General features: G+C 32.8%; 1 protein-coding gene and 1 long non-coding RNA gene across 2 annotated transcripts in view; both read right to left on the minus strand.

The window, feature by feature from the left end:
- The window catches only part of LOC142230929 (uncharacterized), a 253167-nt gene that overhangs the window by 17277 nt on the left and 220185 nt on the right, over nt 1-15705 (minus strand). The gene's annotated exons all lie outside the window — the stretch shown is intronic.
- Nucleotides 5707-7223, minus strand: LOC142229790 (uncharacterized). Its single transcript, XR_012720492.1, has 2 exons — nt 5934-7223; nt 5707-5853 (listed from the first exon to the last, which is right to left on the minus strand). It is a non-coding gene; the product is annotated as an uncharacterized LOC142229790 (long non-coding RNA).

Here is a 15705-nt window from a genome sequence, read left to right on the forward strand (position 1 = left end):
TTTTTGGAATATTCTTACTGTTTAATTCTAACTAAGCTGATATCCTTATTGGCTCTAGGAAATACTCTTGAAACCCGTAAGTTAAAAATCAATATGAACTATAGAATTTGATAATATGTTTCTTATATTTTGTATAACTTTGAAATTTCAGATGTTTATTAGAAAAATCCGCCCAACAAAAGTTAGCCAAAATCGATGAAATTCAATGAATATAGCTACTTGTGCCGCATATATCTTTCATATGGATAGAAAACATGGAAATTTAAATTAATTAGTTTAGTCCTAATAACATAGAATATTACTCTTATGAAGAAACAATTACTAACTACCGACAAGTAACTGCATCCAACGTACGAATAAAAATATTTCCTTTATTGTATATCATAAGTCATAGTTTTGTGTAATATAATATTAATTTTTTGAAATAAAATACTGGTGGTTATAGAAAATTGACTTATTTTGTACGAAAAATTTCTTAGTTGTATACAGGCTTGTTGTACCTTTGATTCCTCAATTTCTCTACTTTTTTGAAAATTATACTGACAAACAGTTTATTTCAAACCAATTTCTTAATACAGGTTTCCCAAAAAAGTGTTCATTTTTCCGGATAGCAGGAATATTTTGAATGAGTTTAAGTATATTTTTCCCACAGCATAGTAATAATGAACTAAAATACGATGCAATACATGAACTAATTTATAAGAAAATCATGAACTTATCTAGATGAAAAAAATCTTTGGCGCCAAATCATGGTCATTCTTACCATGGGTTAGTTCATTTTTCATAAAAAATAGTAAATTTTTTTTTCGGTGTATAGGAGTAAAATTTGGAAAGGATTTTCTATAGAAATAAAATTTGGATAAAATTTTCTACAGAAATAAAATTTTGACAAAATTTTGACAAAATAAAATTTTGACAAAATTTTCTATAGAAATAAAATTTTGACAAAATTTTCAATAGAAATAACATTTTGATAATGTTTTCTATAAAAATAAAGTTTTGGTAGATTATTTTTGGCTCGAGTTGCAACCATGATTATGAACCGATAAGGACCAATTTTTGTGTGATTGGGGATCGCCTATATATAACTATAGACCGAAAATCTGGACATCGATTTATATGGAGGTTATATATAATTATGGACCGATATGGACCAATTCTTGCATGGTTGTTAGAAACCATATACTAACACCATGGACCAAATTTCAATCGGATCGGATGAAATTTTCTTCTCTTTGAGGCTCCGCAAGCCAAATCTGGGGATCGGTTTGTATGGGGGCTATATATAATTATGGGCCGATGTGGACCAATTTTTGCATGGTCATTAGAGAACATATACCAACACCATGTACCAAATTTCAGCCGGATCGAATGAAATTTGCTTCTCTTAGAGGTTCCGCAAGCCAAATCGGGGGATCGGTTTATATGGGGGCTATATATAATTATGGACCGATGTGGACCAATTTTTGCATGGTTGTTAACACCATGTACCAAATTTCAGCCGGATCGGATGAAATTTGGTTCTCTTAGAGGCTCCGCAAGCCAAATCGGGGGATCGGTTTATATGGGGGCTATATATATTTATGGACCGATGTGGACCAATTTTTGCATGGTATGTAGAGACCATATATTAATACCATGTACCAAATTTCAGCCGGATCGGATGAAATTTGCTTCTCTTAGAGCAATCGCATGCCAAATTTGGGGGGTCCGTTTATATGGGTCCGTTGCATGGTTGTTAGAGACCATATACTAACACCATGTACCAAATTTCAGCCGGATCGGATGAAATTTGGTTCTCTTAGAGGCTCCGCAAGCCAAATCGGGGGATCGGTTTATATGGGGGCTATATGTAATTATGGACCGATATGGACCAATGCATGGTATGTAGAGGCCATATATTAATACCATGTACCAAATTTCAGCCGGATCGGATGAAATTTGCTTCTCTTAGAGCAATCGCAAGCCAAATTTGGGGGGTCCGTTTATATGGGGGCTATACGTAAAAGTGGACCGATATGGCCCATTTTCAATACCATCCGACCTACATCAATAGCAACTACTTGTGCCAAGTTTCAAGTCGATAGCTTGTTTCGTTCGGAAGTTAGCGTGATTTCAACAGACGAACGGATGGACGGACGGACGGACATGCTCAGATCGCCTCAGAATTTCACCACGACCCGGAATATATATACTTTATGGGGTCTTAGAGCAATATTTCGATGTGTTACAAACGGAATGACAAAGTTAATATACCCCCATCCTATGGTGGAGGGTATAAAAATCAATAGATAATTATCGTTATAAGTTAAAAACATCAATAATATACTGCAAAAGTACATTTCGAAATGTTCATTTAGAACCACTTTATTTGCAACGGCTAAATTTCTTGCTAAAATATCAGAACCAGTACCCACTTTTGTATTCACACATTTTAAAAAATTTGAAACCATTTTCGTCACTTTTAGACATAAAGTCAAAATATCTGTCTTGCCTTCATGGTGAAACTGATTTAAGGCGTACTTTATCAGTAATAGCACCAAATATTAAAAATCTAGCTAATTAAAGGAAGAATTGCCAAATTTTCCACGAATTGGTAAACTCTTTTATATTATTATTCATTAACATTTTTATTTTTAATTATTTAATTAATTATTGGTAGTCATATTTTCAGCTTTTTTAATATTTATTTCTGTTTGTTTGGGTAAACAAAATTTGTTTTAGGTTGGGGGGCAAATTGGGTTGGGAAGCTCTGATATAGCATAATTTGTGGTGCCCACGGGCCGATGCAAACATAACATTATTTAACAGAAACATACTTTGTTTTATTGCCAAAAAATTTTGTAACCAAAAAATGTTTTTGGTGTAAAAGTTGAAATTTTCGAAGAAATTCAAAAACTCTAACAATAGAAGAACGTGAAATCGAGTATGAACATAAATGTTTTAGTTTTGAAAGTGTTCGTTAACTCCTCTTGGACTACTTATTGGTAAAGAGTGTCTTTTTCTTATTTTTTATGAAGGTGCCTTTGTAACGTTTATATATTTTCCACTGTTTTTGTCTACTCTCTTGGTTCCGAATGTATATTTTCTTTACTCCGAACACTCATTTTAATATTCAAATTAAATAATATTTAGACTTAAGCATATAAAATTTTTGGCGAAACCTTATTAACATGCAAGCGCATAGCCAAAACAAATGAACTCATAACCAGTATATACGGCCGTAAGTTCGGCCAGGCCGAAGTTTATGTACCCTCCATCATGGATTGCGTTGAAACTTCTTCTAAACACTGTCATTCACAATCGAATTACTTAAGTTGCGGTAACGCTTGCCGATGGCAAGGTATCTTGAAACCTCCTAACACCATCTTCTAAATTGTATGTAAGTCCATACGTGGTATATATTAAATCAAAAAAGATCGATCCAATACGTATATAATTCAGTTTGACAAAGTAGACATAAAATTTTGACAAAATTTTCTAACAGAAATAAAATTTTAACAAAATTTTCTATAGAAATAAAATTTTCACAAAATTTTCTATAGAAATAAACTTTTGACAAAATTTTCTATAGAAATAAAATCTTGGTAGATTATTTTTGGCTCGAGTGGCAACCATGATTATGAATCGAATAAAATTTGAACAAAATTTTCTATAGAAATAAAATTTTGACAATGATGAAAATTTTATTATGAACCGAATAAAATTTTAACAAAATTTTCTCTAGAAATAAAATTTTGACAAAATTTTCTATAGAAATCAAATTTTGGTAGATTATTTTTGGCTCTAGTGGCAACCATGATTATGAACCGATATGGACCAATTTTTGTGTGATTGGACCAATTTTGGTATGGTTGCTAGCGACCATATACTAACACCACGTTCCTAATTTGAACCGGATCGGATGAATTTTGCTCCTCTAAGAGGCTCCGGAGGTCAAATCTGGAGAACGTTTTATATGGGGGCTATATATAATTATGGACCGATATGGACCAATTCTGGCACACTTGTTAAAGATCATATACTAACACCATGTTCCAAATTACAACCGGATTGGATGAAATTTGCTTCTCTTTGAGGCTCCGCAAGCCAAATCTGGGGATCGGTTTATATGGGGGCTATATATAATTATGAACCGATGTGGACCAATTTTTGCATGGTTATTAGAGACCATATACTAACACCATTTACCAAATTTCAGCTGAATCGGATGAAATTCGCTTCTCTTAGAGGCCTCGCAAGCTAAATCGGGGGATCGGTTTATATGGGGGCTATATATAATTATGGACCGATGTGGACCAATTTTTGCATGGTTGTTAGAGACCATATACCAACACCATGTACCAAATTTCAGCCGGATCGGATGAAATATGCTTCTGTTAGAGGCTCCACAAACCAAATCTGAGGGTCCCTTTATATGGGGGCTATACGTAAAAGTGGACCGATATGGCACATTTTCAATACCATCCGACCTACATCGATAACAACTACTTGTGCCAAGTTTCAAGTCGATAGCTAGTTTCGTTCGGAAGTTAGCGTGATTTCAACAGACGGACGGACGGACGGACGGAAATGCTTAGATAGACTCAGAATTTCACCACGACCCAGAATATATATACTTTATGGGGTCTTAGAGCAATATTTCGATGTGTTACAAACGGAATGACAAAGTTAATATACCCCCATCCTACACCCTCACAAAAAATCGCTTCTGTAACATATACTCCCAAACATATTTTGCTTCAAGCATATACATTTTTCGGTATTGCCCAAACATTTATATGTTTGATCTCTTCCAATATATAATATGTTTGAAAGCATATTGGTCTAAACAATATATGTTTGGGTAGTCTAAGATCCAAACATTTTGTATTTTTGCATCCAAATTCAATAATGTTGTCTTCCAAAAAACAATATGTTATTATGTGAACATATAATATGTTTGGAAGCATTTTGCACCCAAAAATGTTATATGCTTAAAAAAATTCTCCCAAACAATATTGTGCTCAAAATTTTATTTTAAAGGCTGTGGAAAGGTTCATTCGCCCGAACCGAAACATGTACAGTCCAGGCGTGTATAGATTTGTATCTGGCGTTTTCTTTTCAATGGCTCTATTAACCATGTTCCTTAATCTATATCTGTCCACAAAGCTCGAAAAATAATTGTATAATTAGATATAATGCATTTGGACGTCAATTGCCTGTTTCGGTATCAGGCTAACATGTAATATAATAAGCAACGATGAGCCCGTCGTAAAACTAGGAAAAACACGACTAATGTACGCGTTAGAATTTTTGTTATATCCTGGAAACCAGTTTCTGTTAATTGTCATATGTTGTAGTTGACTGGAGAAACAACAAGCATTGTTCGACTGTTCACTAGATAGGGTCGCGAAAAAAAGTTCATGCAGTCACCCCCCAGTTTTGTAGCATATTTGAAGACAATTTCAGAACACTAAAACTTTTTTTTTTCCGTGCACCCTACGACCCCCCGAAATGCAATTTACTGTACTGTGTCGTCATTTGAAGTCCGATCGAAAAGAAACGCATATCGTTGTTCATGGTTGATCAGGGGCTATATTTCGTGCATTGGTCATTTTTGACTCCGACGTCAAATTTGATTTTTAATTTTTTTATTTCGCTTCGTATACCCCTATGATGCCCATTTCTTATAACCATTATAAAGATCTTATCAAAATATGAAACTTTTGCTTTGGAAGTATTTAATTATATTCATAAACAAAAATGTTACAGAGATTTTAAAAAGTCAATAGGTCACCCTACACCATCAAATAGCTTTTGCTGTGTTGTCATGATATCCGATCGAAACCACATGCACATCGTTATTCACATCTACGAAATTAATTTGAAAGGTATTTAATATACACAAACTGTTTATCTGTAAATTTCTAACCGTATCATTGTATACATACTCGTTGTGTGCACTACGACATTTTCTGCGTTATGCAAAGTTCTTGTGTTTTTGCTTGAACAACTTGAGAGCCTACTGTTTTAAAATCTAACAATCAATCTAACAATAAAAGTAAGTGGTAACGGAATTGTGGAAAATTACGAAGATCGTTATGCTGCTTACACATTGGTTAAATTTCTGCCTTTCAACATCTGACTACGCCGTATTTTTTTTTGCGTTTTCTTGTCATCTTCACAATGGTGAGCAATGTTGTCACATGAGTAAATACTTTAAACAAGAAAATATTAGATTAGATTTGTATTTGATTTGAGTACATTTCATGTTTATTAATTGTACAATTTTATTATGCGGCTAACAACTTTTTAGAATTAATTTATAACAAATCCTGTCTAGAATCAAGTTTACTATGTTGTTGGCGACTTTTAATTTTGGATATTATATAACGCAATCGTTTATCGTCTGTAACATGACTAGTAGATTCATTTTTAACCTGCTTTCTTTAAATATAAAAGGAATTCAATAACTTGATGATTTGTTGGTAATTTAGTTTTGTCGATAACCCGAGCTTCGAATTTCATTTTGTTTTCACTTTTTTCAAATACTATCAACAGCCTTCTCTCACAAAAATATGGACAGACTTAAGAAATCATGTAGCGAAAGTGTTTGTTAGATTTTTTGCTAGAACAATTTGAGAGCCTACTGTTCTCAAATTGTTCTAGCAAAAACACATGCACTTTGCATAACGCTGAAAATGCCATAGTGCACACAACGAGTATGTATACAATGATACGGTTAGAAATTTACAGATAAACAGTTTGTGTGTATTAAATACCTTTCAAATTAATTTCGTAGATATGAATAACGATGTGCATGTGCTTTCGATCGGATATCATGACAACACAGCAAAAGCTATTTGATGGTGTAGGGTGACCTATTGACTTTTTAAAATCTCTGTAACTTTTTTGTTTATGAATATAATTAAATACTTCCAAAGCAAAAGTTTCATATTTTGATAAGATCTTTATAATGGTTATAAGAAATGGGCATAATAGGGGTATACGAAGCGAAATAAAAAAATTAAAAATCAAATTTGACGTCGGAGTCAAAAATGACCAATGCACGAAATATAGCCCCTGATCAACCATGAACAACGATATGCGTTTCTTTTCGATCGGACTTCAAATGACGACACAGCACAGTAAATTGTATTTCGGGGGGTCGTAGGGTGCACGGAAAAACAAAAGTTTTCGTGTTCTGAAATTGTCTTCAAATATGGTACAAAACTGGGGGGTGACTGCATCAACTTTTTTTTTTTGCCTTAGGCCGTGACCCTACCTACTGTTCACCACTTAGGTGAATTCTAACAAATTAGCTTTCTAAAAATAAATTTCGTGTTGTTGCATTACTATGTAACAAAATGAAATAAAAATAAGATTAAGGGACTTGTAAGTTATATGAAAAGATGATGTACAGTGGGAGAAAAGATGATTCAATTTGTAAGAGGAAATTTCCCAAATGTTTTCTCCATAAGGAGTTAGCATAAAGGGCCCAAAATTGAGTTATCTCTCCCAGCCATATCTATACTAAAGGCTGTGGAAAGGTTCATTCGCCCGAACCGAAACATGTACAGTCCAGGCGTGTATAGATTTGTATCTGGCGTTTTCTTTTCAATGGCTCTATTAACCATGTTCCTTAATCTATATCTGTCCATAAAGCTCGAAAAATAATTGTATAATTAGATATTTATTTATATATTTACAATCATAATGAATTATGAAAATAAACAGGTAATATAGGTGCTAACAACATAGGTTTTCGACCTGAATGCTCAAAATTGTTTCTGCCTAATTGTATATTCCCTCACATCTTTCTCACTTCCACGAGATTTTTTAGTTCTTAGCACCTTTTTCTGTAATACAAACATTGTAGAAGAAATTATTCAATTTTATGATTTTTTTATTTTAATTTTACCTTTTGCCGGACGGGGATTCGAACAGCGGACCACACAGTTTGTAAGGATCAAAGAAGTAGCTGATCAATTGCCCAAGGGAAAATAAAATGTTAATTTTGTAATAACAAGCAACAACCACCAACTTAATTCAATATCGCTCCCTGTTAAATAGCGCTCCAAGCTACTAAACACATATATGTTTATAGGCTATTTCTAAATTAATATATGTTTGCATCCAAGCATATTATATTTACAAACATTTTATGTCCCAAACATAATATGTTCTAACATATTAACATATATGTCCCAAACATGTTAGGCTAGTTTATGAACATTATATGCTTGCACTCAAAAATATTGTGTTTAAAAATTTGTGTTCCAAACATATAATGTTTATAGCCAAACATATGAAAAACAGTCTTTTTCATCCGTGTATGATGGAGGGTATAAAAACAGTTTTTCGAAAAACATACCAGTAGTTTCACAGAAATTGCTCTTTTTTGATTCACTCGATGCGTTATGTTGATATCTTTCGTCAAACCTTCCGGTTTCCATCTGTTTTTCTTTTACTATACTCTCTCTCTCTCTGTTGCTCTCTGAATAAAATATCACATCATATATATGTTTACACGAAATTTGTAAATTTATATATGTTTACATTCGCACATACTATTTTTATGAAACATTCTCGTCCCAAACATAATATATTCTCAAATATTAACATATGTGTCCCAAACATCTAATGCTAGTTTGGGAACATTAAATTTTTGCACTTAAATACATTGTGTTTAAAAATTCTGCCCGAAACACATTTTATTTACATCGGAACATATAAAAACATATTTTTCATAACGACTTCATTGAAGAGTTTATCGACTTTTGGACAAGGAGAAAAACGTTATATCAGAGAAATGAGTCTTCTATGCTAAGCAAAATTGGAATTCGTATTTTAAACCTTAAATGCGCACTGTATCTTTTAAGATACAACCAGAAAAAAATTAACCGAATTCTACGAAATCATGTTTGTTGCATCTAAAACATCATAACGCAGTTTGAAACAAGTAAGGAAAGTCTAAAGTCGGACGGGGCCGACTATATTATACCATGCACACCTACATTTTCGATACCATCTGAAATTCTTCAAATTTGTTGAGTGCTACATAGAAAGGTTTAAGTTTTCATATACATACACAGAAAAAAATTTCACAAAAATTTTTCCAATTAAAATTTTAATTGAGTTTTAAAAAATATTCAATTAAAAATTTAATTGATTCAACAAGTTTTTTAATTGAAGCAAAAATCAATCACAAAAATTGATAGTATCAATTGATTTTTTAATTGGATCAATTAATTGTTTAATTGACTTTCAATTACTTTTTTAATTAAAACTATCATTTCTGTGATTGAAGACATTTCAATTCAAAAATTAATTGGATCAATTAATTTCGTGATTTGGAATTTCGGAATTTGGTTTTTTGTGTGTATGTTACATTTAAATCTGAACCGTTTTGGACAAATGTTTTAGAAAATTTCTAGACTTCAAATTTAAATCGGCTTATGCCCTGAGGCGGAGCATACTGTTAGTAAAAAAATAGGGGAAATATTGAAATCTAAAGTCATTTTTATTGAGTTTCGCAGAAGTATCTTTATCGGGCGATAGATATTAGAGTTATAGTAATTTTTTATTCACTTTTACAAGCATTCGCCACCGCAATTTTACAAGGAAAATGTGGGTTTTTGGTCATAATTGCTCAAGTTAGAGGGACATATATATGGGGACTTTGCCTAATTGGAGCTGATTTTGACCAAATTTGGTACATATTGCAATCCTGTACTCTCTGTGAAAACATTTAAGTTTATCAGCGAAAGATATATATATATATATATATATATATATATATATATATATATATATATATATATATATATATATATATATATATATATATATATATATATATATATATATATATATATATATATATATATATATATATATATATATATATATATATATATATATATATATATATATATATATATATATATATATATATATATATATATATATATATATATATATATTTATATATATATATATATATATATATATATATATATATATATATATATATATATATATATATATATATATATATATATATATATATATATATATATCCCAAACTGTAGTCTTGAGTGTAAATCGGCCGATTGATATGGGAGCTATATATAAATCTTAATTCATTTTAACCAAATTCGGCACACATTACGACAATATCAATTTTACTCCTTGTGAAAGGAGTTATACCTAAATCTGAACCGATACACACAGAGAACAATTTGGTTGGAAATCGGTTCTGATAATGAAAATTCTACATTTAGAATTATATATTAGGTGTGTCGACCTATTTTCTTTAATGCAATCATCTTTTCACGCTTACTATCATTTGGCAATCATTTCAATAGAATTTCGTTTGTGATACAAGACAAATGGTTGAAGCAACAAAATCTATATATTTTGAAGCATTTGTTTCGAATTCTGTTGGCACAACCAACTTTAAATAAATTTTGTAACTGCCATTTAGCAATCAGAACTGACATACAGTATTCACAACCGAATCCTATTTGAAATATTTTTAAATGTCACTTCATTTTTTGTTAATTACTTGGTGGTCAAAGAAGGTATTTTTTTGTTTGTTTTTCAATTAAACGTAACAAATGACGATTTTTAAACCGCTACAAAGTGGCATCCACAATGCTGTTCAAAGCATTATTTTGAGGACGTAAGTAAAAGATACGTAACGATATAGGAGTGGATCATTTATGTTGGGTATATTATAGGGCATAAAAATCATACGTACCCCAATCGGATTTAATGACATATCTCCAGGATGCTTTGTGTACTTGGAACCTCACAGAGTTATCATTGTGAATACATTGGTAGGTTCTGAACTGTTTTTATAAACATGAGTGCACCAAAATCTAACTAATCCTATTTGATTTATTTTTAAACAATAATCCAATATGTCAACGTTGTACAACAGACCCAAGTGGATACAAAGGGCCAAGGGCCAGATTCGGGCGAACGCTCAAAAGTTATTTATTTTTCATAACGCCTAACACACTATCGGGACGCACTCAGCAATAAGAAGAAGTTCATCACTTGTGGTTTCAAAATTGGCATGCTTGTCCAAACGTGTCTGTAGGCACAGACCAAAATAACTTATAGCGACCAAAAGTAACTTATATGCAAAAACTAGTAATACGGGTCCATTTTTATGCATTTTAATATTTAAACAAGTATATACGGCCGTAAGTTCGGCCAGGCCGAATCTTATGTACCCTCCACCATGGATTGCGTAGGAACTTCTACTAAAGGCTGTCATCCACAATCGAATTACTTGGGTTGCGATAACACTTGCCGATGGCAAGGTATCGTAAAACTTTTTAACACTGTCTTCTAAATTGTAAGTTAGTCCATAAGGGGTATATATTAAAAAAAAAGGCCGATTAAATACGTATATAATTCAGTTTGACAAAATTTTCTATAGAAATAAAGTATTGACAAAATTTTCTATAGAAATAAAAACTTGACAAAATTTTCTATAGAAATAAAATGTTGACAAAATTTTCTATGGAAGTAAAATGTTGACAAAATTTTCTATAGCAATAAAATTTTGACAAAATTTTCTATAGAAATAAAATGTTGACAAAATTTTCTATAGAAATAAAATGTTGACAAAATGTTCTATAGAAATAAAATGTTGACAAAATTTTCTACAGAAATAAATTTTTTACAAAATTCTCTATAGAAATAAAATTTTGACAAAATTTTCTGTGGAAATAAAATGTTGACAAACATTGCTATAGAAATAAACTTTTTACAAAACTTTCTATAGAAATGAAATTTTGACAAAACTTTCTATAGTAATAAAATTTGACAATTTTTACATGGTTGTTAGAGGCCATATACTAACGAAATGTACCAAATTTCAACCGCATCGGATAACTTTTGCTCCTCAAAGAGGCTCCGGAGGTCAAATCTGGGGATCGGTTTATATGGGAGCTATATATAATTATGGACCGATATGGACCAATTTTTGCATGGTTGTTAGAGACCATATACTAACACCACGTACTAAATTTCAATTGGATCGGATGAATTTTGCTTATCCAAGAGGCTCCAGAGTTCAAATCTGGGGATCGGTTTATATGGGAGCTATATATAATTATGGACCGATATGGACCAATTTTTGCATGCTTTTTAGATACCGTATACTAACATTAGGTACCCAATTTCAAACGGATCGGATGAATTTTGCCCCTCTAAGAGGCTCCAGAGGTCAAATCTGGGGATCGGTTTATATGGGAGCTATATATAATTATGGACCGATATGGACCAATTTTTGCATGGTTGTTAGAGACCATATACTAACACCACGTACCAAATTTCAATCGGGTAGGATGAAGTTTGCTCCTCCAAGAGGCTCCGGAGGTCAAATTTGGGGATCGGTTTATATGGGAGCTATATATATTTATGGACCGATATGGACCAATTTTTGCATGGTTGTTAGAGACCGTATACTAACATCAGGTACCAAATTTCAACCAGATCGGATGAATTTTGCCCCTCCAAGAGGCTCCGGAGGTCAAATCTGGGGATCGGTTTATATGGGGGCTATATATAATTATGGACCGATATGGACCAATTTTTGCACGGTTGTTAGAGACCGTATACTTAGACCACGTAACAAATTTCAACCGGATCGGATGAATTTTGCTGCTCCGGAAGGCTCCGCAAGCCAAATTTGGGGATCGGTTTATATGGGGGCTATACGTAAACGTGGGCCGATATGGCCCATTTTCAATACCATCCGACCTACATCAATAACAACTACTTGTGCCAAGTTTCAAGTCGATAGCTAGTTTCGTTCGGAAGTTAGCGTGATTTCCACAGACGGACGGACAGCCGGACAGACGGACAGACGGACGGACGGACGGACATGCTTAGATCGACTCAGAATTTCACCACGACCCAGAATATATATACTTTATGGGGTCTTAGAGCAATATTTCGATGTGTTACAAACGGAATGACAAAGTTAATATACCCCCATCCTATGGTGGAGGGTATAAAAAGTCGACTTTCAACTGAAGGTCATAATGGGATGTGTATTAAATTTTGTTTGCCCAACCGCCAAAACATTTTAAGGACATTAATTGTTATCATACATTGTATTTAGCTATACATCTTTAATACAAATATTTAAACGTATTTAAACCAAATAAAAAAAATAAAATTTAAATGAAATTAATTTGTAATTGGGGATGGGTGACACAACCAAATGAAGGGAACAACGAAAAATTCCATCGTCTGATACAACCAACTCCATATATAGTATTAGTTGGAGTTCCCATAATTCGATTGAGTCGACCGAATTTGTCGGGTGACACAACTGCCAACTGATAGTTGGTGCAACTGCCAAAAGGACGTTGGCAATAAATTCGGTTATCACAACCAATCTGTATTCTCTGTGTACACATAGAAAACAGATAGGTTGAAAATCGATTATTGTAACGAAAATTCTATATTTACAATCAAATCACAGTTGTGAAATGTAAAATGAATACTTTATTTGCAATCGTTATTTCGTTCCTTCTACCATTTGTTGCTTGTAATACAAGACAATTAGTTGTCTAAACTAAATACCTCTCTTTTGAAAAATTTTGATCGAATTCGATAGGCACAACCAACCTTATAAAACCTTTATAACTGTCATTTAGTAGTCAGCACTTTCGTTTGGTACTCACAGCCGAATTCCTTTGAATATATTTTTGAAATGTCAATAAAATTATTACCATCAACGTTGAAGTATAGTGTGTTTTTTTAATATGAAATAACTACAACTGAAAACGAAATATTTCTTATTCGTTTCGAAGTTTATCTGCCTCATCCGTGGACTGCCTATAAAATATTGTCGTGAACAACTCGCGCCGTGCGAAACTAGCCTTAGTACACTATATTGGCTGTGAAACTAAAATAATACACAGCAATATTGGCTATATTGCAAACAAATAGCTTCAGGATACTCAATGCTACGGTGCGCATCCTCAATATGGAATAATTTCATTGTGTTTAACACGGCGGCTCTGAAAAAATCCATCTCTACATCTGCTATATATGAAACCCCAAGATAGTGACCATCGGGGATAGGTTCGTATGTCGTTTTTAAAACCCCACACTAATTTCTTTACTTAATTTATTGTGTGTTTTAGATGGGCTATAGACAGTTCGGACAACATCTATAAATACTAATATACTAAGAGTACCAAAGATTTAGCTCCATTATCTGTCGATTCCCCAACCTATTCATGCTGGAGGGTATACTTTTAAGGGTGAACATTTTTTATAATGTATTAATATATTGTATTTAAGTATATGTACCTTCCTATCATCTAAAAAATATAAATAAAATGCAGTATTTTGTGGGATTTTGTTATTCAATTCGGTCATGGTGCTTTAAAGTTGGGAGATACAACCAAAGAAAGAAGGGAGCAACGACAAATTTCATCGTCTGACACAACCAACTCCATATATAGTATTATTTGGGTTTTTCATCATTCGATTGAGTCGACCGAATTTGTTGGGTATCACAACTGCCAACTGGTAGTTGCTACAACTGCCAAAAGGAGGTTGGCAATAAATTCGATCGTCACAATCAATCTGTATTCTCTGTGTAGGGTTCTATTCTGACCCAAATGATATACTTATACCAAATCTGAAGTCGATTGGACTAAAACTACGACCTAGACTTTGATTACAAAACGGTGTTCACAGACAGACAGACATGGTTAGATCGAGTCAGGAGACGGCCCTGAGCATTATTGCCAAAGACGCTCTTGGTGTTGATTGGTCTGTTCATTCGCTTGACCCAAAGTAGAAACTTTAGGTCAAGCAAGTTTTACTCGACAATATTATCAGAATTAAAAGTAGTAGATGTTTTGTTTGGGTTTAATGTTCACCAAAATAATTGAAAATAAAACAAATTGATCTAATCTCGTCTATGTTTTCGAAAAAGATTTATTCAATAGACAATATTTCACGTTTATAATTAACATTTTGTCGCCATTTATAATTTTTCTGTTCCCGTACTTTTAACCAAATTATGTACTCCCTCTTTTACTACTAGTAAAGTAAAAGGAAGACAATTAGTATGTACAGTGAAACCTCTCAAACTTAAACACACTGAAAACCGGACACCTTCAAAACATGGACAGTTGTTTGGGGACGTTTGCTATATTTACACATTATAATTAACCTCCCATACGTGGACAAAATTTAGGCGACCGTGGGTGTCCAACTTTCAGAGGATTCACTGTAAATAATGTGATCAGAAAAAGAAACTTGTATATCTAACACATTAGTTTGGTTTTTTTTTTTTAAATTAACCAAAATTGTTGTCGGTTCTAGTGCTTTCGAATAGCAATCCATGGCAGATATATGTGGCTTAAGTGAATATAAATTTAAAACTGCCCCCACAAGGTAACGAATTCTGTGAAATGGAACCAAAGATTTGCCAGACATAAATAACATTTTTATTCTTCTTTTTGTTAATTTTGGTTTGGCCTACTTTTGTTCCTAAAAAAGAAAAGGCGTTTCGTACGTGTATGCATGTGTTGGGATTTTTTCTGTGACTGGCTGGCTTGGACATTTGCCTCTGTGAAATTAAATAACAATCTCTATGGCCAGAGGGAAATAAGTGAATTATTAAAAAAAGTACCCACACATACACACACTGAAATGACGTTAAAAAATAGG

The sequence above is a fragment of the Haematobia irritans genome, chromosome 3 (genome assembly GCF_050003625.1).
Source record: "Haematobia irritans isolate KBUSLIRL chromosome 3, ASM5000362v1, whole genome shotgun sequence".
Taxonomy (NCBI): Eukaryota; Metazoa; Arthropoda; class Insecta; order Diptera; family Muscidae; genus Haematobia; species Haematobia irritans.